This window comes from Tupaia chinensis, unplaced genomic scaffold (genome assembly GCF_000334495.1).
Source record: "Tupaia chinensis unplaced genomic scaffold, TupChi_1.0 Scaffold000426_1, whole genome shotgun sequence".
NCBI lineage: Eukaryota > Metazoa > Chordata > Mammalia > Scandentia > Tupaiidae > Tupaia > Tupaia belangeri.
In genome coordinates, this window is record NW_006159931.1 from 2,909,889 (window position 1) to 2,934,032 (window position 24,144).

Here is a 24,144-nt window from a genome sequence, read left to right on the forward strand (position 1 = left end):
TTTCTGATCCATTTCTGGATTTGTTCCATGTCTCCGATTCTCTGCAGCATCTTAATACCTATGCACCCCCAAGCCGCCACCACTGTAGGGTTCGTGCCATGCGTACGGCTGTCTTGGAGTCACACGATGTCGGGACTGGAAGTGACTTTGGAGAGCTGCGGATCCAGCATCCTCCGTTTTCCTGCTGTGCGGACTGAGGTTCAGAGGGGTCGTGCTCCCAGTAAGAAGGCTGCATAGGATTCAAACACAAATTCTCGCTCTCCAGCTCCGATTAATCCAGGTTATGAATAAATTCAGCCCACAACAAATGTTTGTCGAATGAGTACTAAATTATTAATGACTGGTAAAGACCATGTGTTATGCTTCCCAGAGGTATTCGAATGTGGAACAGTGTCTTAACTCAGAGAGCTGAATTTCTGTTCGTGGAAGGCGGCCCTGGTGACAGGGTGGGCAAAGCAGGGCGGGGAGATTGGGGAGCAAGGAGAGGGGCTTTAGCTGACCGCGTATCTCAGATCCCCAGAGCAGCTTCGGCGTCTGCTCAGTGCAGGACCGACCTTGGAGAAGTCTGGAAGGGGGCTGGGGGGGCGGATCACCTCTGTGCTTTGAGAGGCCATGTAGGCTGCAGCCCGTGCCCGCCTGCTGCAGAAGGGAGCCCTGGCCTCATGAGATGCATGGACCACGACCGCTGTTTGAAACTCCAATACTGCTGAACAATTCAGAAATAGATCCATTATAGGTCTGCTTTCGCCCCAGGGCTTTAACACAGGTCACTAGAAAACCCAAGATTGCACAGTAATTCAAACTCTTAAGAGGGAAAGAAAAAAGTTCTGTTCAGCACTTCCTTTCCACCCCGCCCCCAGAGTCGCAGGGAGCGCCTCTCCATTTCTGTAGTGATTTGGCATAAATAGCTCTACGTTGAACTTGAAATCTACATTTGTGTTTGGCTATTAATTGATAAGAGCAGCTCATTTTGCCTCTCCTGCTCTGAAGTAAGATTACAGTGTAAATAAACTGGGTCAGGGTTAGCAGTATGGACGTGAACTGTTCTCTAATTCCTCTTAATCTCCGGTAAAGGAATAACTAGGATTTGGATGTCAACATTCAATAAGCAATTATGTCGCTCCTTCATCCTGGGTCTAAATTAGCTCACTGTTCCCTCCAAAAGGATCCAACACACCTCTCAACTGGGCTCTTCATGGCAATCTCCCGGTAGTGTTCCAGCGGGGAGAGAAGAGTTGAGGGTGTGGGCGGGGTTTGATTTGATATATATTCATTTTGGACTATCAGGGATCTCTTGTTTTCCTTGAAACAGATCAGGGACACGGGGTCAGTAAACAAGGGTTTCCTCGACTGCTGATAACCATGCCGCGCTCAGCATTTCCTGAGCCTGGCTTCCCATTTTCACAGCGCATTAGAATCGGTATCTAATTATTAATCTCACTCTAGAGTTCTTAGCAGCTTATGACACCCGTGGAGGTTAATGAAGGCTTCTACCTATAGATCTGGCACTAAATCGCTGTGATTGACTGAGGGCCCACAATATGGTCTGCCCTGATAGAACCGACAGAAGGAGAAAGAGGACCCAACAGAAGGAAATTAGGGAGAGAGAGAAAGACAGAGCGCCGGAAAGGAGGAAGGGTGAGGACCTCAAACTAGATTGTAACTTCAAGACACCTCATTAGGAAAATGGGGCAGTTAAGGAAGAACTCACCGAGTAATCTGCTTAAACTTTAATTAATTATTCATTTATATATATTTATGTGGCACACGTTCTCTAGGGAACCCACTGTGCTTTGCAAACATATTAAATAATTAACTCTCTCCAATCTGAGTGAAATGGAAAGACAGTATATTCCCCATAACAGGCTGAGTAGGTTAGCAAGTGGCCACCGGACCGTCGTATCTGGGAGGCCCCTTGCTTCCTCATCAGAGAACATGATCATGGCATATGATCCCTTCTGGGGCCCAGTGCCATGAGGACCCATCCTCGCATCTTGCCAAAGTGAGCAGTTTTTATTTATAGCCGTAGCTGAGGATGAAATATAGACAGACACATAGCTAGGAATGAGTTACTGTCAAAATCAAGTCTGTTTGGAGAGAGGGTGTTATTAGGAGATCGAACAAGATACATTACCAAAAAAAAAAAAAAAAAAAAAACTCGTCTTCAGCCTCAAAAAAAAAAAAAAAAAACTGTCTCCAAACCCCCCCCCCCAAAAAAAAAAAACAAGTTAGGAAGTATTTCACATCAAGACTATTGATTATGGCATTAAATAAAATGAAATTGCAAAGGCCACATGCCAAGCGATGAGCAATATCATTTCCTAAGTTGTGTTTAAACGTAGTTTGAGTTTCTGAAATTGTATCCTGGACATGCTGCTGACAGGACACCATTTAAAAAACAAGGGTCTTTTAGTGCAAATGGTTTCAACATCTGTCCAGAAAGTACACATGTAGCTGGCAAACTGGTGGAGGGCAAAAGCAAAACAAAACTTAGCAAATGAAGAAAAACAAACAAACAAAAACCCACAAACCAAAAACCAGAAATGAAAGTAGCAGCTGCGGGGCTGCTCTGAGCACGGCTTTGGGGGAGCGCGGGCACCACCTCACAAGCAGAGTCACCTTTTCGTGGCTAGTTCTCAAGGCCTAGACAAGAACAGACTTCTGTTCACTGCATCTTTGAAGCAGTAAATTGGAATCCACAGATGTAGGGGAGCAGACATAATCCTTGGAGAGACCATCGTAATTAAAACCACAGCGTGCTTTTTTTCACGTCTGCAAAGCTCAGAGACACAACACCCGGAAGCCGCTGTTGAGACTCGGCCAGCTAACCTACAGGAAGAGGGGGCGGCGTGGTGATCAACAGGAAGAGAGGTTTTCTTGCCTCTTTAAAAATGAAAGATGACCTTATCCCAGGACCACCATCAGGAAATTATAATAAAGAGAGGGCAGAGTGGTGAGCTAGAACAGAAGAAAATGTTTTAAAAAGTGAAAAGAAAAAAGAAAAAACCACCCTACTGATTCCCAGCTCTTCCTGGAATTCTGACTGCTTTTAATGTTTATTTTACTTTTTAAATTTTATTTATTATTATGATTCTTCAATATGACTAGAGAGAGAGAGAGGAAGAGAGGGAAAGCAAACCACCAGGTCCAGGACTTGAACCCCAGTCAGCCTTGTCCAGCACCTTAACTAACCACCATGACACTGGCCAGTCCCCTTACTTTACCTTTTTACTTAAAACCAAAACCAAACAAACAAAAACACCCAAAACAAACAAAATTTTAAAAATTCCAAATTTGAGGTTCATCACGTGGATGTGAAAGTCCCTTCTTTTTAATTTTTTTTTTAAAAGTACAGAACCCTAAAACAAGATGAGCTCTCTTTCCATATTCCTTCAGGGGTTACAGATAAGTTTTCCTTCCCCCAAAATGCACATGCAGGCTGCCTGGGATGATTTCTCTCTAGAGCTTTCTGATAGTCAGACCAACCAGGGTTTTCTAACTCCATTTACATTTGTAGTGGACTACGGTTTGACTGGTTTTTGCTCCCCACAAATACATATGTGGAAGCCTAATTCCCAGGGTGATGGTATTGGAAGGCAGAGCCTTTGGGGGGTGATTGTATCATGAGGGTGCAACCCCCAGAAATGGGAGAAGAGGCCCAGGGAGCTTTCCTCCTCGTGCCACATGAGGACAGTGCGGAGGCATCATCCATCAGAGAGCACCAGAAACCAATGTGCTACTGTCTCAGTCTTGGACTTCCCAGCCTCCAGAACTGTTGTGTTCAAGCCACCTAGGTGATGGAATTTTGTTATAGCAGCCCAGGGTGAGCAAGGTAACTACAGTTTATACCTTCTATTCTGAAATATGAAAACTGCCTTCAAATCATGTAAGCCCTGGTATTATTGAAGTTTTTAGGTAATATTTTATTATTCAACATTATGAATCTTCTCAAGGATATTTTCTATACCTATCAGGTTATCAGAAAAGTCATGATATATTTTTCTATGCAAAAATGCATCATGACATTTCCAACAAGCAAATATATATATATATATGTGTGTGTGTGTGTGTGTGTGTATATATATATATATATATAACACACACACTTATATATATATAGTGGTTCAAAGTCACCTATGTCTAAATTTCAACCTACCAGGTTAAATTTATGGTGGTTAACACGGCTTCGTGACACTTCTAAATTCTGCATATCCAGTTGTATAAAAGCAACATCTATCTAACTTAACAAAGAATAGGCAAAATACCAGAGAGACCTACATCATCAAAGTGGAGAATTCAAACTCCACAAGTGATAACACTGCCTCTCTCAAATGCAATCTCATGAAACCTCACAGCACTCTGGTGAGGGATTCAGCCACTGCTTTTAGCTTTATTTTCTGAAAAAGGACAGTGGCGATCCAAGGAGCTTTAGCCATGTTTCAAGGTCACACACGACCAGCGTGGTATAATGGCAGAAAACCCACACCTTCGGTTTGCACAATTCTGGCAGCCCCAGTTGGACGGTAATTTCTGTCCCAGCAGAGGACTGGGGCATCCGTCCCCTGCCAGAGAGCTTTGCTCTCTTGGGAAATTTTCAGGGCTTTTCCAGTTTCTCCAAACCACAGTTAACCATCCAGAAGATTTTATTATTCTATTATCATCCAAATGATAGCTTTTCGTACCATCCAACCTCCCACCACAACCGAGGTGGGAGAAATATTTGAAGTCTCTAGAGCTCGGAGTGCAAACAGCTGCTTCCTTTTTGCTCTTTTGCTTTTTTTGCATATCAAACTTCAGTGAAAAAGTTTGAGCCGGGTCTATGGCACAACAGTAATGCACTGCTCAACAGAAGCTGGATCACACACATGCAACTGCAGTTCAAATCCCCGACCTGGCTGGCCTGGAAATGAGCCAGGCATGTGCAGGTGTGCCCAGGATTTGAAACTGGAGGGCTGGAGGGAGGGCAGGGTAGTGTGGCACGTGCTCCTCACCCTTTCTCTCCCACTCTCCTGTGCATGCCCAGAGGCTCTAACGTGAAAATACAAATAAAAATAGTTAATTTGCAGAAGCTAAAGCTCATTCTTCCTCTGTGAATAGAATGCGATCTGCCCCTTCTTTGGGAGCCTGGAGTAAGACTAGAGTGGTTTTCGTACTTGTGTGTCTAGTGTAAGAAGTGAAAGTGACTTTAGGTGGAAAAGTCTTTAATCACATTCCATATGAATTTGTTTATAATTCATAAAAACACAAGTGTGCATGAGATGGGACTGGGTGTGTGAGGTGGGGAGGAGCGCCCTCCACAGGGCTCGGTCACGCAGGGATGCCCTCCCTCCAGTCCTCCGCCATCGGGCTCCTGGGCATGCACACGTGCAGTCTGACCAGGCCTGAACCGCAGTCAGCATATGGCTTCCAGCTCTGCAGCCTGGTGCATTACACCTGTGCCCAGAGGCCAGTCCTAGAATCTCTGAAAATTCAAAACAATTTTCCAGCTGTTGGCAATGCTTGTTTTTATTTCACAAAACCCTTTATCTGGGCATAGGAATGACGGGTTCTCTATGACAGTGACTCAGAAGTGGGGATGCTTTTTGCCGAGTTGATTTGGGTCAACTCTGACCAAAGGAAGCATTGTTTCCTCTGTCTAAAGAGCAATATGAGCCCCCTTTGCGGGACATGTGGCTTCGGCTGGGGACTTTTTTGGTTCTTGCCACTGGAGATGAGAGCGGTGTGCTGTTGGTGTCTAGCAGGTGGAAGCCAGGGCTATTAAATAGCCCTCGGCAAAGGGCAGCCTGGCCCCTAAGGCTAACACTGCCGTTGCTGAGAAACCCTGCTCTGTGACCCTCACGGTCCACACTGACGGGGCAATTTCCTTCCCCCTCCTCCTCCTTCCCCCCAGTTCTGCCCCTCCGGGGTTTCCTGCTGTCTCCTCAGGCCACGCATTACCATAGCTTGGTCCACAGAGCTTTTTTTTCCAGATCTTTTAAATCTCCAAACGTTAGATAGCTGGAGTAGGAAAATGTTATCATGATGTATTTTATTCCTAGCATTTTAAGTCAAGGCAAGCGTATTTATATTTTGACTTTATTTGTATTCCATTCCAGTTGTAAATGGAAGCCCTGGCACACCAGGGCTGTTCGTTACCTTTCAGGAGAGAGACTGTGCCACTTGGTCGGGTGCCCTGTGTTCTGTTCAAGTTGAAACCAGGCTTCCCTGTCGGACAGTCAGGGCTGAACCCATTCGGGCCTGCGAGTGGCAAGCGCAGACTTCCAGACCACAGGGCTCACTGTGCAGGGAGGAGAGAGTGGTCTAGACCACTGGAGCATATCCCTCTGCCTCCCCTGAGCTCCTCCCTGTTATCCACTCAGGCCTGGGAGACCGGCCTGCCTGACAGTCAACAGCCATCAGGGGGGCACCTGTAATTGAGTTGAGATGCCAACCAGGGACCGTGTAGCAGCCAAGAACAAGAAGTCCTAAAACCCTCTTTCCTGCACGCTTCCTCATCCCACAGCCCACACTATGACATCGAATCTCCCCCTGTCTTCCACCCATTCTTCCATGCCTGTCAACCCATGGAACCAGGCCCCTTTAGGTCCCACTAAGTCTCGCCCACATCATGTGCTCACTCCGCTCCTGCCACACTGACCTTCACGCTGGTCCTCATTTATTCTTCCACCACAGGGCCTTTGCACATGCTGTTCTTACATCCTTGGACTTCCCTTACCGGCCTCACTGAGTTAACACCCCCGCTCATGGAACAGGTCCACCTTCCCCAGCCTTCGCTTCCTCAAGGACACTTCCCAGATGAAATCAAGTCTTTCTAACACACGTTTCACACCAAGTTCTTCATCCACACTCCCACTACCTGTGTATTTAATGAAATAATGTCTGGTTAACACACATCACTATATCCTGAACACTCAGCAGAGTGCATGGAATATGGTAGGGGCTGGGTAAGACTTGTTGCCTGGCCGTTTAATTAAAGATGAACAAATAAATGAAAGGACAAACATGAAGGAATGAACATATCCAAAGATCTAAACTCAGGAGTGAAGTCACCAGTGTGAAGCTGTGTGTGTTCTTAGGTGCAGGTGACCCCGGGGTCACCAGCATTTGGTATTTAAATTCTTGAAAGGAACGGAAGAAAAATCTTGCCTCTAAAGCATAGAATGAAAAAAAATCATCTACCTCACTTAAAGCAACATTAAGTTAGGGAACAACTCCCACACTCTCCTCTAAGACGAAGCCAACTCTAGCTTCTCATGGCAAACTTGGCTACCCTCGACTCCTCTGTTCTCTTTCTCCTGTTCCCGCTGCTTCCTACACATGAAATATCCACAACTACGCCATTTCTTTACATTTTTTTCCGGTGAGGTTAACCTTCGTTCTTCAGTTGTGTGTTGTGCAATACCCAAGAGGCCGACACTACCGTTCGAGATATTTAAATATGACTTTGAGAAATGAATCTGTCTTAGATATAAAAGCCTACAGTCACCGTGATGAACATGACTGCAATATTTAAAATCCCTAAATAAAGAGATGTAGCGCTTTCTGCATATTCATTGCTGAAATGAATATTATATATGACGCCTGTTTTTGTAAGTGTTCAAAGAGAGCAGTAGGAGAGCGTGTAGATTTACTTATTTTTATCAATGAGAACAACTCTGCTTGACCAAAGGAAGAATTGTTTCCTCTGTCTAAAGAGCAATATGAGCGTGGAAGGTGGTTCTGTATATTAGTCTCTGAGCAAAGCTTTATTTTTATATTATTGTGTCATTTTATGCACAGTCCCCAAGTGCCTTGTCAGCGACAGCCACTCATTAAATCATTTAAACTATCGTATAAAAATAAAGATGGATTTTAAGCTACACAGAGCAAGTCAGTCAGTTAGCAAGTGCTGATTGCTCCCCATGGGGTTGCAGGTACTCTTTCAGGTGGTGGAGGTACATATTAAAGAAGTACATGGTCCGTTACCAGGAAAGGACTTAGGGGCCAATAAAAGTGGCAGTAGATAGCTCTGTAATCAAAACAAGAGTATTCAGATAAATACCGTCTTCGCACAATGGACTGAAGGTCAGCAGTATCGTGGCAAGACCTATGGCAGACAGAGGAGGGAGCCTAGCTCCATGGCTAAGTCATGAAACTGAATGAAGAGCCCCCTAGATGTCAGCCTGGTTGACAAACAGCTGAGCTTTTCCAGTGTGGGACAGGTGAAGTCTAGGATATACTTGGTATATCTTTCACACGAATCATTTCCCATGTTGGCAACAAAGTTCATAAATTTTCAATATGGAAATGTACATTACTAATTCATGGAGAAGGATTTAAAAAAAAAAGCTCTTGAAAGTGTGGAGCAGCATGAATTGCTAGACTGGAGGTGGGGGTATAGATTGGCTAACGTGCTGGAAAACTGTTTGGTAGTAACAACTAAATTAAAATATGCAAAACCCATCATCCAGCAATCTGCTTCTAGATATAAACAGACCCGAATTCACGCTCATGTGTCCCAACAAGATATTTACAAGAATGTTCATGGAAGTATTACGCATAGTAACCAACAACTGGGTAGAACCCAAGTGTCCATCAACATGGTATGTACAAATAAGCCTTGGTGTGCTCGTACAGTGACACATAATATATCGTAGCACGAAACGGAGGAACTAGAGCTACACATGGCATTGCAGATGAATCTCATAAACATAACATCGAGTGGAAGAAACCATACACGAAGGAATTCATAGTGTTTGGTTCTATTTAAATAAAATTAAAAATCAGGCAAAACCAAACAGTAGTATCAGCGGTGAAAAAGTGGTAGGTTTCCTTCGAGGCGAAGATGGTGAGATACAGGGCATTTGCTATATTTTCTGGGGCATTTGTTTACCTCGTAGTCACATTTGATGACAATTCATTAAGTTGTGTGTTTAACTTACAGAGTACTTTTTGGAATGTATGTGGTCCATAAATCATATGTCAATGATCAAAACTTTTCTTTCAAACAGGTAACCCTTTGAAAGTAAACATACCAAAATTCAAAGAAATTAGTTGCTGGGGGTGGAACTACCTCTCACTTTGGCTGCCCCAAATTTGCTGAAGTTCATTGTTTGTGGTTGAGTTCAAGAGCCCCTGGCCTGGGTGGTGGAGAAGGGAAGCAATTATAGAAGATCCTGGTGAGGGGTTCTCATGTAAGACCTGGGAGTTGGAAGGGCAGGAGAGAGTTGACCAGGTTCTCTTTTCTTTCTTTTTTTAAAAAAAATTATTTAATTTAATTTATTATTATTATTAAATTTGACTAGAGAGAGAGAGAAAGAGCAGGAAAATGAGAAAGCAAGCCGCCAGGTCCAAGACACGAACTGTAGTCAGTCATGTGGGAGTTCAGTGCCCTAACCCCCACGCCACGTACTGTCTCCACCAGATTCTCTTTTCTGGCCTGGGCTGAATCTATCAGGGTCACTGCTCCCTGTGGATCATGCTAGCTGTCAGCACCAGACCAGCAACTGTCTGCAGAGGCTGAAATAGAAATCAGAGGTGGAAGCAGAAATCAGAGTGAAGGAGAGAAGCCAGAGGCAGATAAATGTCCCCAAGTGACAGATATAACTAGTGAGGCAGTGAAGAGGAGGCAACTAGAGATACATTGCCCAGTCCAGGGAAACGTCAGAGAATGAAACGCTAGGGGTAGGGGCCAGGGCTGTCTCTCCCCAGACTGCCATCTTCCCAGATTAGGATTCCAAGGAGAAAGAGAATTTTCTACTTGAACTTAGACTTCCAGATAGTAAGAAGGTATATTTGTCAAGGTATCACCACAGGGCACTTTGATCTTGAAGTTTGTTAGTTTGATTTACAGCTCGTAAATACCCGACCATATGGCACTCCGGCCTCCATGTGTATTCTTGCTCCAGGTTGCGGAATATTCAGGGTGGACCGATTGAGTGCCTCATTCCTCACTGAGGAGAGACTCCTTCTCCGGCAGAAAGCACATCTGGCCACTGCTCCAGTGTAGCAGGATTTTCTGGGGGCACAGATTCCGACATAGCAGCGTGTTATTAGCTGTCCCTCATCCCATAGCTGAGTAACTCCACACTGACCAGCCTGGCTTCTGATTCAATCGTGCTGATAGAAATGCTGACCAGGGCAGGAGCGAGTCTGCAGTCCGTGGAAGCACGTTAGAGATCTTCCTAAGACTGACAGCAGCCTATTAATCTGCACTTTGGGACAGTTGTTTGACCAACATCACAACCACCAAACCAGCGCTCTTATCTACGAGGATCTGGTGAGACATTTCCGGCCTCCGCTGCAATCGATAGACTTGGGGTTCATGACAGGCCGCTGATCTCGTACTTGGGGACTCTTGCTGAGAAGTGAGAGTGGCTTCATCAACGTTGCCTGGTTTCTGGCTCTTACTGTCCACGACCCTCCACTCCACACTCCACTGGGGGCTTGAGGAGAGCCGTTGAATCTGGCCACTCGATGAAGGCCAAAGTGAACGGTAAAGAAGGTAATGAGGCAAATTGTCAAGATCCTCTTTGGAATTTCTGGCCTGATGGAAAAAATGGCAATGACTTTGGAGAACTAGAGCACAGAGGCAGCAAACGTTTTCTGTAAAGTACCACACTGTGAATATTCGATATTCGTGTAGGCGTCTCTGGTACAACTGTAGCCATGTGCCACATAACGGTGGACACGTATGTTAGAGTGGCCCCAGAAGATTATAAAGGAGCTGAAATATTCCCATTGCCTTTGACCAGTGACCGGCCAGTGCATTACTCATGCGTAAGGTGGGTATAAACAAACCTACTGCAATTACGTACAGGACATATACTTGGTGCTGATAGCAAACCACCGTGATCCCGGGCTATGGGCATACTGACCACTGTCACTGTTCGATTATTTATTTATTTTTAGTTTAATTGCATTTACTATCATTATTTTTTAATTTGACCAGACGAGACAGAAAAGAACGGAAAAATGAAAAAGCAAGCTGTCAGGTCTAGGACTTGAACCGCAGTTGACCATATGGGAATCCAGTGTGTTTATTCATCACGCCACCTGCCAGCCCCCATTGCAGCATCTTCCACTGGGCTTGATTTACTCTCCTGTTTTGTCTATTGTGGTCCTTCCCATGGGACAAGATGTGGAGGTGGGGGCCAGCAGGTAGCATGGTGGTTAAGTTGTTGGACACTCCTACATGGCCAACCATGCAGAGCTACACAATGCATTTGTGTTTTAGGCTAAGTTTTATTACCAAGGAGCCAGAAAATTAACACACTTTTTAAGGTGGTAAAGTAAAAAAGTTAGAGTCAGCGAAGGTTAATCTCTTCATGAAAAAGAACAGAGGTTGTATCAAATGAGCATGACCTGAGTGTACAGTGTTTATCATCTGCGGTGACAGTGGTCAATGGTGACATCTTAGGCCTTCACAGGCACTCACTGCCCCCCCACCCCTCGAGCAGCCTCTAGTCCTGCAAACTCTGTGCACGGTAAGTGCCCTATAGGGGTGTAGCATGTTTTGGCCTTTATACTGTGTTTTTACTGGTCTTTGTTTTGTTTGTTTGTTTTTTTCTGTAGGGCATGTGTGCTTGCCAAAGAGAGACAGCGAGAGAAAGTTAGAAATCACCCCCTATGGGGTTGGCCATGCCACAATCCCTTTTCCTCCATTCCTCTCAGGATTTAGGGTAGACCCTCATGTGCACTCAGTGTGATTTGCAAGCCTGTAGTCTGGGACTTGGACTGCACCATCAGCTACCTGAGACCCAGCACCTCAACTTCCACACCAACTGCTGGCCCCTCCACTGCATCGCTTTTATGTTTAGATAAGTGTAATCACACAAACAGCCACCGTTGTGTTACAGATACTGTGCCGAGTGTCTGCAGTGTTCAGGACAGTAACAGGCTTTCCAGGTATGTAGACGAGGAGCGATGGGCTACACCAGGGAGCACAGGTGTGTAGTAAGTCACACCCTCTATGTTTGTGGAAGTGCCCTCTACGCTGTTTACTCAGTGACAAGATCACCCAGCGACACGTTTCTCGGCACGTAGTCCCACTGTTAAACAGGGCTGAGTGATTCAGCTCGGCTGTGAGATTTGCCCCAATACAATGATCAGCCATAGATAATACGGCATTGAATGGACATGGCTGTATTCCGATAAAACTTTATTTACAAAAATAGGCAGGCTGAATTTGACATGGCCCCCACAGCCTGCAGACCCTGTTCCAAGACACAATTACCCTCTGCCATTATCAAAGAACTGTAGGAACTGGATTGGTTTTCTGAATCACTGAGAAAGACAATGACAACATGGAGTATCTTAGGTAGGACTCACAGAGTGGTGCTGAGGCCCCCATGGCTCAGAATCCTGAACAACACTGACCTGCTCAAGGCTTCCCCAGCCTGAGGACATTCTGGGCTCACATTCACCCTGGGTCTGCCCAATCCCTTCTGCCTTCTTTCCTGGACTCTTGTCACTGTCACGAACGCCTGCTGCCTGGCCGCACAGAGCTGCCTGGTCCCCTGTCAACTGTGCAGAGTCACGCCTGCAAGCCTTTCCCTGTGCCATCTCCCTGCTGAGAAGACTCCTTGCAGCATTCAAACTTTCATTCATCCCTCGAGGCTGTTCCGATGTCTCTGCCTTGATGTTTCCGGGCACCCCTAGCCTGGGTTGTTTCCCCCTCCCACGTTTCCATGGGTAATACTTTGTACAGAACTGCACAAATACCCCATCAATACAACTTCAGAGCGACACGTTCTATTAATAATTTATCTCTAATGGTTTAAGCTTATCTTGTATTGTATTTTTAAAATCAGTTCGTTCCTTCCTCCCTGGGCTGCAAACTCTCGTCAGACACAGTCTATCCCTTATCAACTTTCGTTCACCTCAGGGGTCGCACGGACTCTGCAGGGAGTGGATGCTGAGCACGTTTTTATTTTTTGACTTTTTTCTTTTAGATTTTTTTTTTTTTTTTTGCCATGGGGCACATGTGCTCACAGAAGAAAGAAAGAGGGAAAATGAGAAAACACCTCCCAGGGGAGATGTCCATGCCACCATCCCTTTTCCTCCAGTCTCCTCTTGCGATGTTGAGCACACATGTACATGCATCCAGCGTGTTTTTCAGACCGCCAGGCCCAGGACTCAAACCATAGAGTCAGCCATGGGAGACCCAGTGCCTGACCCACCACGCCACCTGCTGGCCCTTGCTGAGTGCAGGTTTGCACAACTGTTTGGGCTAGTCATGGGGTTCTGTGGCATGACGCATAGCTTAGATTGGCTGCTGTTTTTGTGAGACACTTTCGGTGGCTTGATGAGAGACTCTTTGTGACGAGGTACTTGGGAACTGCTTATAAATGACAGAAGGACATTGCCACCAAGCAGGTTCAAAGGTAAGTATGTGATCTCTCTGTGTACAGAATTTCTCCCCTCTGAGTCGAGTCGGATCATTGTTTCCGTGTATGCAGCTGCTGTGCATTTTGTACATGCCTTTCAAAGGCACCTCATGAACATCTCCTTCTCCGATCAGATGCAGGACCACGTAACACCGTTTTCGTTTTCATGGATTTCCTAGATCATGCTGATTTTTGATCTCCAGTTCCATTCAGAACCCCGAAGTGGTCATTTATTCAGTGACATCCTAGTCGCCTCGAAGTGCGACTGCGGTTTTCCAAGTGCCTCTTGGACGATCCCTCATGGATGAAAATCTAGGCAAGAGCAGGGCTCGTAAAAAGGTTGATGTCTTAGACCTGTTTCGACATCGCTGGTCCAGGGACAAGGACAAACGTTGTTGGAGACAGACACCGGTGGAGTGGTTTGTGAACCCTGGCCACAACTTCAGGTTTTCGGCTGACCTGCTTTCCAGATACTACGCTTTCTGCAAGTGAGAGGGCAGTGCGGCAGGGCTGGGGTGGGAGCAGAGGGGAGCTGTGCACTGGGGCATCCACGGCCTCACCTCAGAAGGGGAATGGGGGCCTACTCCCCTCACGCCATCATTAGTCCCAGCTTGGACTTGTTTGGGGCAGGGGTGGGCATTGGGATAGCCTTTTCCTACCTCCACACCAGCACCTCACAGAGCGGGAGCAGCCCCAAGGAGACTCAAGAGCAACCTACCAAAGCCTTGACCCATGACGTCAATGAAGCCATCCTTTCTAAAAAAACTTGACAGCTTTATGTTTTTCTCCTCATTTGGCCCAAGAATTCTTTTTTCACAAGCCAGACACACACACACACACACACACACACACACACACACACACACAGAGCGAGCAACTCCACAGGGTCTTAATGGCATGACCTACCCCAGCCCTCTGTCAATCAAGGCTTATGGGCACACACATGCCTGTCATACTCCAGGAAGCCTCTGGACTTGAACTGGGAATCCATTGTCTCACAGAGACAATGCCACTGTCTAGCCCCATCCCAGGAATTTTGGGGGAAACACTGGGCCTATAAAAATTCTCTCAGCTGGCAGAGAAGTGCAGCCTCACCTGCTCTTTCTCTCGGTCCCATCCCTCCCACGCCAGCCTCCCTAGCTCCCCTGCATTCCACCCAAGCAAATCTCCACGCCAGCCTGAGGTGCTCACAGCAAACTCCTCAAGGTTAGGGAGGCCACAAAGCAAGAGAGGAAAAGGAGATGTGGTCAAAATTAGTTTCTGTTAGGCCTGTCTGATTTCCTCTGGGCCCTGGAGTTGGCAGGGCATAAATAGATAATCAAAGAGTTTTACTTGCCTAGGTAGGAATTATGTAATCAGAGTCTGCTTCTTCCTTTGTTTTTTTTTTTGAAACTTTGCTGGAAGAAAACTCTCCTCGTGTTCTCAATTACACTGAGTGTCCTCCCTCTGCTTTTATTTGGAAATCTTCATGCTGTTCAAGTCAACAGCCTCCGAAGCTAATCAGATAATTCTGTGTAAGTTAATATACACACTGGAGTGTTCAAATACACCCTTTACGAGCCTTTGTAGTGTGTGCGTGTGGGAAGAGATACTGCACAATAACGAGATTAGCCATTTCAAAAAGAACCTCATTCACGTCTTCAGGAGCCACTGAGCCCAGGAATGTGCCCCCTACCCCAGATAAGAAGTGCTCTGTGCCCATTCCCACTCCGAGCAGTCAACTTAATTCCTGTTCGTAGAGGGAATCGTTTCTTCCCTTGGTGGATTAATGCGGATTCCCCAAGGCTTTGGCCCCCCTTGCAATGGCTTCCCTGCTCCTCTTTGCTCTAGAGACAGGACCTGCATCTGCTCTCCTCCTGGACACCGGGCCCACCTATCGCTCAGGCATCTCTACTTTGAGTTGTCCAAACCCAGCTGCCCACCTGCTCCCAGTGCACCTGCTCTCCTCCAGCATTTCCTGTGGCCTCAATGTACTTCCAGTCACCCCAGCAGGAGAAATCCGCTCCCCTTAATCCGGAATGCTTTCCTGATGGGGGAACTGGCTTCACTCCTGTGCCCACTGTCCCTGCTCCGCTCACGACACATGGGATCAGCCAGGGGACCCTCCTCCTCCTTGGCTGTCTCATAAGAGAGCAGAAAGGTGGTTGCCAAAGGCTTAGGGTGGGGAAAAGGGAGAGATGTGGGTCAAAGAGTCTAAACTTGCAGTTATCAGAGGCGGAAGCTCTAGGGTCTACTCTGCAGTGTGGCCACTACCGTTAATAATCCAGTGTTGTGTGCTTGCAATTTCTAAGAGATCTTAAGTGTCCTCATTTCTCTCTCTCTCTCTCTAAATAAAAAGCATGATAAATTTTTATTTTTTTTAATTTATTAGATTTCATCATCATACATCTTTATCATGTACAACATGTTTTTTCCCCAAATGAATACAGTGTATGTCAGCCAAGTCAAAGAAAGTACTATACACATTATAGTAGTTCTATTTGTAGGTTTTTGAGGGACCTCCATATTATGCTCTACAATGGCTGTACCAGTTTACATTCCCACCAATAATGTAGGAAGATTCCCATTTCATTGCAGTCTCACCAGCATTTATCATTCGTGTGTGTGTGTGTGTGTGTTTGTGTGTGTGTGTGTGTTTTGCCATAGGGCAAATGGGCTTACTGAAGAGGGTGAGAGAAACAAAGAAAGAGAGTGAGAAATCACTCCCCTGGAGGGTGGCCAAGTCACAATCCCTTCTTCTGCATTCTCCTCTCAAGACTTTTGGGCATGTACACACATGTGCTTGGCATGATTTTCAAGCCACTGGATATGGGATTTGCACTGTGGTTGACCATGTGGGGATCCAGTACCTTAACCACCACGTGCACTGTGGTTGACCGTGTGGGGATCCAGTACCTTAACCACCACGCCACCTGCTGGCCCATTGTTTATATTTAAAATCTTAACCATTCTTTCTGGGGGTAAGTGATATCACTGTGGTTTTGATTTGCATTTCCCTTATGATAAAAGATGTTGAGCATTTTTCCATACGCTTTTTGACCATTCATATGTCTTCCTCAGAGAGTTGTCTTTTAGCTCATTTGCCAGTCTTTTAATTGGATTGAGTATTTTTTCCCCATGCTAGCTGCTTGAGTTCCTGGTGTATTCTGGTCATCATTCAGTCCCTTATCTGAGGCATGGCTGACAAATATATCCTCCCATTCTGAAGGTTGGCTCTTCATTCTAATTATTGTTCCTTTTGCTGTGCAGAAGCTTTTCAGCCCAATGTAGTTCCACTTATCTATTTTTGGGAATGTTGCCTGTGCTTTGGGGATCTTAATTAAGAAGTCTTTGCCTACTCCGATAGCTCCAAGAGTTTCCCCTGTGTTTTCCACCAGTAGTTTTATAGTTTGAGGTTTTATGTTTAGATCTTTGATCCATTTTGAGTTGATTTTTGTTAATAATGAGAGGTAGGGTTTAGTTTCATTTTTCTGTGGGTGAGTATACAGTTTCTCCAGTACCATGCTGAAGAGATTTTCTTTTCCCCATTGAGTTGTCTTGTGCCTTTTGTTGAAAATGAGTTGGCTGCATATTTGGGGATTTATTTCTGAGTTCTCTATTCTTTCCCAATGGTCTACATGCTTGTTTTTATGCCAATAGCATTTTTTAAATAATTATTTTATTTATCTTTATTTATTTATTTTAATTTGACCAGAGAGGGACAGAGTAAGAGAGACAGAGAGAGAGAGAGAGAGAAAGTGAGAAAGCAAGCCACGAGGTCCGGGACTTGACCCGTGGTTGGCCATGTAGGAGTCCGGCACCCTTACCCACCACACTACCTGTTAGCCCCCCATGTTTTCTTTTTAAGAGGTTTTTGCCATAGGGCACATGTGCTCACTGGAGAGAGAGGTAGAGACAGAGGCCGTGAGAGGGAAAGTGAGAAATCATTCCCCAGGGGGTGTGGTCATGCCACAATCCCTTCTCCTCCATTTTCCTCCTGGGATCTTGGGCAAGCACGCATACCTGGTATGACTTTCAAGCCACCAGATCCTGGACCCAAATTGTGGTTAGCCATGTGGGAGTCCAGCAATGTAATCACTACACCATCTGCTGGCAACTCCCACCATGATGTTTTGGTTATCACAACTTTGTAATATATTTTGAGGTCAAGAAGTGAGATGCCTTCTATTTTATTCTTTTTTGTACATTATTGCTTTAGTAATATAAGGCCATTCATAAATCCAGACAATTTTTTATGATTTTTAAAAAATTTCTTCAAAGAATATCTCTGTTAATTTAATCATGATTGCATTACATTTATACATTAATTTGGGTAGAATTGATGTTTTAATTATATTAATTTTACCAGTTCAGGAACATGGGAGGTCTTGTCACTTTGGTATATCATTTTCAATTTCTTCTTATAAGTTTACCTTGTAGAGGCCTTTTACTTCTTCGGTTAGGTTTAGTCCTAAGTATTGTGTGTGTGTGTGTCTATTGTAAATAAGATTGTTTTCTTCAATTCTACTTCAGTCTATTCATTGTTGCTGTATAAAAATGCTTTAGTTTTTTTTGTGTCCTGCCACTTTAGTGTATTAATTTATTACTTACAGGAGATTTTTTTTTAAATTCTTTTTGGGTATAATCATTGTAACTCTCTTTTGTTGTTGCTGTATAAAAATGCTTTAGTTTTTTTTGTGTCCTGCCACTTTAGTGTATTAATTTATTACTTACAGGAGATTTTTTTAAAATTCTTTTTGGGTATAATCATGTCATCTGCAAATAGAGATAATTTCACTTTTTCTTTTCCTATTTGAATGACTTTTATTTTGCTTTCTTGTCTGATTGCATTGGCTAGGATTTCTAGTACTATGGTGATAAGGAGTGGAGAAAGTGGATAGTCTTGTCTTGTTCCAGTTTTGAGGGGAAAAGCTTTCCGTTTTTCCCCATTCAGTATAATGTTAGTTGTAGGCTTGTCATATATGGTTTATATGGTTTTTATTGTGTTGAGGAATGTCTCTTCTATGCTGATTTTGCTGAAAGTCTTAATCGTGGAGAGATGTTTTGTATGCATTGAACTACCCTTGCATTCCTGAAATAAAACCTGCCTGGTCATGGTGTATAGTCTTATTCATAAGTTGTTGGATTCAATTTGCTAATACCTTGTTGGGAATTTTTGCATCTGTATTCATCAGGGATATTGGTCTGTAGTTTTCTTTTCTTTCTTTCTTTTTTTTCTTTTTTTGTTATGTCCTTATCTATTTTGGGGATCAGGGTGATGGAGGCTTCATAGAATGAATTTAGGAGGGTTTCTTCCTTTCGGATCTTTAGAAATAGTTTGAGTGAAATTGGGGTTAGCTCTTCTTTAAAAGTTTTATAGAACTCAGAAGTGAAGGTATTGGGATCTAGGCTTTTTATTGTTGGGAAACGATTACTGATTCAATCTCATTGGTTATTATTTGTTGCAGAGCAGTCAGATCTTGAGATGGTTAGTATCAGAGTGAAAAGGCACAGAACACTGTTCTCTCTCTGTTCTAAAAACAGGAACATGTGATCACATCAGTCAGATCAAGAGTTCCACCTGTTCCCTAGAGATGTTTCACAGTCCTATTTCTATCTCGACAGCTATAAGGACTTCAACAAATGCTTACTGCCTTTCAGTGCCCTCTTCATCAGCAAATAGACAGAGAGTCAGCCAGTCTGGGTCACACTCCTCTGGGACTGTGACATCCACCCCCACTTCACTCCCCACCACTGGCCTCCCCATTAAAGATCATCACTTGTCTTGCATGTTTTATCTTGCTCACATTTCCATGGGTCCTACATTTTAGCTGCACTGGACACAGCAATTATTAGTCTACTCATGTTTTCAATGCCTTCTTGATTCATTCTTGGTAGATTACATGTGTCCAGAAATTTGTCCATCTCATCTAAGTTTTCTCATTTGTTGGCATATAGTTGCTGGTAGTATTGTCTTCTGATCTTTTGTATTTCTGTTATATCTGTTGTAATGTTGCCTGTTTCATAGCTGATTTTATTTAGCCTGTTCCTAATTCTGTTCTTCTTGATTAGTATAGCTAATGGTATGTCAAATTTGCTTACCTTTTCAGAGAACCAGCTTTTGGTTTCATTTATTTTCTCTATAGTTCTTTCATCCTCTATTTCATTTATTTCTTCTCTAACCTTCATTATTTCTTTTCTCCTCGCATTTTTGTTTGTTTGTTTGTTTGTTTTCCTGTTCCCTGAGGTGTGTTGTTAGGTTGTCTATTGCCACCTTTCCATTTTCTTTCTTGTAAGCACTAATTGCCCTTTTATGGCTGCTTTTGCTATGTCCAGTAAGTTATAAAAATGTGTGTACTCATTAACATTAGTTTCAATAAATCTTTTTATTTTAGTCTTAATTTCTATGCTGGTTGCAAAGTCATTCAGGAGTAACTTTTTTAGTATCCATGCGTTTGTGTATTTTCAAGGGTTCTTTTTACAGTTAATTTCAAATTTAATTCCACTGTGGTTGGACAAGATGCTAGATATCATTTCTATACCTTTGAATTTCTAAAGGCTTGTTTTGTGCTTATTATGTGATCAGTCTTTGAAAATGTTCCATAGGGTGGGGGGGTAAGAAAGATATATGTTTTCTGGTTGTTGGGTGACGTTCCATAGGGTGGGCGGGTGAGAAAGATATATGTTTTCTGGTTGTTGGGTGAAGAGTTCTATAGTCCATTAGATTTATGGTATCATTTAGATCCTGTATCTCTTTGCTTATTTTTTGTCTAGATTATCAGAGGAGAGAGCCAGGTGTTGAGATCCCCAGCAATTTAGATCTAGCAGTCTGTCTTGCATGTATTTGAGTTCCAGTGTTGGGTGCATAGGTATTTATAAGTGTTATATTTTCTTAATATATTAGACCTTTTAGTGCCCTTCTTTGTCTCTTCTTACAGTTGTTTCCTTAAAGTTTATTTTGTCTAATAGCTGTATTACAAATCCTCCCGTATTATTTTTTTCCTATTTGCATGGGATATCTTTATCTAGTCCTTTACTTTCAGTCTATGTATGTCTTTATCAATGAAGTGATTTTCCTGGAAGCAGCACATGGAGGGCTCCAGTTGTTTTGCTGTTGTTGTTGTTTTTAATTCACCCAGTCTGTGTCTTTTAATTGGAGAATTTAATCCATTAACATTCAGTGCCTCAACCACCATGCCACCTGCTGGTCCCACTCTTGTCATTTTTAGAATCTTGTTTTTGTCTCAGATTTTAGAAATTTAGCTATGATATATCATGGAGATGGTCTTCTTATGTTGATTCTATTTGGTGTTCTTTGTATTTCCTGAACCTGGATGTTTGACTATGTCTTTAAGTTTGGAAAATTTTCAACAAGTATTTCATGGAATAGATTTCCCTTATCAGATTCTGCACCTTCTGGAATACTTATTATTTAGATATCTGGGCATTTAATAATGTCTAGAATTTCCCATATCTTGAGCTCATTGTTGATGGTTATTTTTTCATTCTTCTCAGTTGCTTAGATTAAGTCAGAAGTTTTGTCTTCAAGGTCGAAGACAAAACTTCTTCTGCATGGTCTAATCTGCAGTTCATATTTTGAGGTAGATTTTTATTTCCTACATTATCTTATTTATCTCCTGAAACTCTCCTTTATTCTTTTTTTTAGGATGTCTGTCTCTTTATGGAGTTCCTCCTTCAAGTCATGGAAGAATTTTCTCCTCTCCTGGTATTGGTTGGAAGACAATATTTTTGTAATACATGTTTACTCATGAGAAAAACAGATTTCTTTTGGAGAGGAGGACAACATTTTGTTTAACTAGGGCTTAAAGTTAGTGCTCCCTGTCATCAAAATCAATCACAAATGGTCATTTGTGAAACTCATTCTTAGCTCAGCAACCAAACACAGGCAGTGGACTGGGGTTTGGCCCACGTGCCATGGTTTGACTGCTCCAGGTAAAAAAATAAAAGAGAGTGCAAAGTGCTTAACACATCATGAATATTCAAAAAGGGTGGGTTATTGTAATTAGATCCTACCATCTTGTCTCCCTTCACCCTTGGCTTCAATCATGTAAATACTTGGGGATTCCTTAGGGCTGTCTCCCACTTTGAGCCTTTGCCCATGCTATGCCTTCAAACCTCCACTTTTTTAAGAAGTGTTATCCAGCCCTTCTCTTCCACATTCTTCCGCTCCCTGATGGTTTACCCATTATTTACTTAAGGTCATGCTCCTTATAGAATTCACCTGTCTACTCCTCTAGTGTCTGATTATTTCTTCTTCTCCCCCTTTGAATGGTGAGTAGAAAACCACACTGCCTATGATGTCTCTACACCTGATTGTATTATATGCTCAAAAAATATTGGCTGAGGGTCAGCAGGTGGTGTGGAGGTTGAGGCAGTTGGATCCTACCTGGCCAACTGTGTGGTTTGAGACCCAGACCCAGGGACTTGAAAAATAAGCCAGGCATATGTGCATGTATGCCCAAAATCCTGAGGAGAGAATGGAGGAGAGAGGATAGTGGCATGGCTATCCTCTCTGGGGGTGATTTCTCACCCCCCTTTTCTCTCTCTCTCTCTCTGGTGAGGACACATGCCCTGAAGCACACAAACAAACAAATCGCTTAATAAATGAATGAGTCTTCTATCCACAAATGGCAGACTCAGCAGAAACTCCTCCTACATTGCTCTAGTTCCCAGGTTGTTCTTCATTCTCACAGTATCTAAATCATTTGGCCTTTATTGATTTTCTTTACAGGGACACATTATAAGCTAATGGCTAAGTATCTTAGCTCTGGGTGTAAATCCCAGTTTCATTACTTTCAAGTTATTGAGCTTCTTTAAGCCTCCATCTTCCTTCTGGTAATATGGGACTAATGATGTCACTTGCCTCATTATTCATTCGTTTGTTATTTGCAAATTAGATGAGATAAAACAGACAAAGCAGCTACCAGTGGATACTCTAAATATATGTTGCTTTGCTCACGCTTATTGGACAATGATCATGTTTAAAACCCTTTCACTTATTTGCTTATTCCTCACAACTATGCTATGCAATAGATACTGTCATCTTCAGCTTCTAGATGGGAAAACTGGGGCACAGAGAGGCCATGTATAGGCTGCCTGAGGTCACACAGCTAGTGTGGCAGAACCGTCTGGCTCCAAAGCTCTGCTCCTAACCTCTGCAGGTATCTCACCCTGGGTAGAGAGGTACATCTCCAGCAATATTTTAAGCTCTCTGAGGGTTAGAAATGTGTTGTAGAATTTGTAGCTGCCTGCACAGCACATAGATGACATTTTATGTGCACCTGCTAATCCACGTAATCTTCTCCCACCCAACCCTGGTCCAGAGAAGGATCCCAAAGAATATCTTAGAGAGATGTCCTCAAGAGCACCTTTTTGTCTTTGGGAAGGGAACAGAAAGAGGAACAGGAAAGGAGAGGACTCTAAGAGGGGAGTGCAGGTGAGGTGTCTGGGGAGAATTTTGCCTGTTCAGAAGGCAACTGGCAGAATTAGGGTCATTCGGATGAACTGTTCCCTGCTACCCCACAGAGGAGCAACCTCACCATCAGCGAATGGCTCTGAGGACATGGACCAAAGCAGGCTGACCCCACTGATTGCCTGTAATGTGATTGTCCCTCTTAATCAAAGTGATGTCATCCTCTGATTTCAGAACGTGAAGGATAGAAACATTAATGATGGCTCGAGTGGGCTTCGAATGGCTGTGGGCCGCCAAGGGGCTGCAAAGCCCGCTGCATTTCAATGATGCACACAGGGATTTCTTCCCTAACACGAGTGCCATAAGTCTTAATTACCCAGAACCAAGGCCTCACCTCGCTGCCATCCCTCGGGAGCTCCCTGTGAAGTCAGTGAGCTCTTTGCCTGCAATTCAGCCCCATGAAAACTTGCCTGTAAATGTTTGCAAATTACCTCGTGCACTTCCAAAGGAAGGAAATAGGAGAGAATTATTTAGTTTTAGAATGCAGGCATGGCCCTCTCCCCAGTGGGGTTTGAGGATGTTCCTCAAACCCCATTGCCTTTACTGCTGATTAAGTCTGGATCGTGGGCCTCTTTTCTTCCTGACTGATGTATACATCTCTCAGGTCTTGCCCTCTCTCTAACCCCTCATAATGTCCCATTGCTCGCCCTCCTTACGTGGCTGCTCTCTCCGGAAAGCCTAATGGATTTTCCATTAGAGGAGGCGATTCGTCCCTTCCTTTCCAGCGACAGGAAGCAATCTCCCCCATGTGGAGGATGTTAAGAGCCCCTTAAACTGTTCCCCTCCAGAGGTAGATGCTGGTGCTTCTGACTGGCTGTTGCAACCACCTGCCCCCCTGCTGGGAGTGTCACCTGCTCACAGCTCACAGTGGCAGGTGACACTGTGAATTGCCCTGGGAGAAAAGAACCACTCCCTTGGGAGTGCCTGAGAGGGGATAGTCCTCAGTCGGGTCTGTATGGTGGGGGGTACAAAGTCTGGCCCTCTTGACTCAAGTGGGGTGATCTATGGTACCACGGCACTCTAGAGCTCCCATGGGACTGGGCCGAGGTTGACCCTCATCTTAGTCCATCCTTTTAGTGCTTCCCGACCACCCTCACAGGCTTTCTGTGAGAGCACACCCTCAAGAAATTGCTTGCCCACGAAGCCCCGTATCAGTCTCAGCCTTGACAACTCAAGCCGAGGCATCTCTTTGTAACCACAGCTTGGTCACGTCACTTCCCTTCCTGAAGCTGTCAGTGCCTCCTCTTGTCCATACTCCGTAGTCTGGGTCTTAATCCACAAGTCTGGCAGTGCTCGACTTCTAAC